Here is an 872-nt window from a genome sequence, read left to right as displayed (position 1 = left end):
CATCATCTCGTGTACATTTTGATCTCATACCCATGTCTAGACTTACGTTGGTTACATCCGCAACATACACACCTATTCTACTTTCCATATAAACTTGACATGTATAACAGAGCTTGCTGTTTCCATACAGACTGCATAAATACAACATCATCACTAGTGGCAGGTACAGTGAGAGTGGCGTCCACGCACCTGAAAGGTCCAAGGGGTAGCCCATCGCTCCAATTGGGAGGGGGTGCCACATGGTAGCTTATCAAACCAGAATACGCGACAAGCTCGTCAGGATCAAGAGCACCTGTGTGCATGCAAGGCAAATGTCAATACTGGCAGTGCTTATCTGTGCGATGTAGTTGATTTTGTTTGTGTCGGTATAAATACACGCGTATGTGTGGTGTATGTGGTCTCTGCAGTGCAATTTCGAACGAGACATCTAATAAACTCTTTCATATACGCAGCATACTTTGATCGGGCTATGCCGTGTGGGCTAAACGACTGATATCCCCAAGAACACTCAGTGCATTCATAGATATACAATTAGGTAGGGCAAGTATCATGCACTTATAAAAGTACGCACTACCGCATCACCAATAACACTCCGTGGAGTCATATATATATGCAATTATGCAGGATGATTATCATGTACTTAAAAAAGGACACGCTATAGGAGATGCCAATATGTAAATTGAAACATCTGAAGAAGAAAAAATTGCAACGAAGTACAAGCCAAGTGTTTTGAAATACCACCAACACGGGGGTACGACCTGCACCTACACGGATAAGAGGCCGTTGAATGTCACAAGTTGATGTCCAACATTATTATTTGCAGTCATAATATCCACAGACTCAGCACTATACAGAAGCAAAATAAAGTCAGA

The sequence above is a fragment of the Sphaeroforma arctica genome (genome assembly GCF_001186125.1).
Source record: "Sphaeroforma arctica JP610 unplaced genomic scaffold supercont1.914, whole genome shotgun sequence".
In the NCBI taxonomy this organism is placed as follows: Eukaryota; class Ichthyosporea; order Ichthyophonida; genus Sphaeroforma; species Sphaeroforma arctica.
This window is presented reverse-complemented; position numbering follows the sequence as displayed.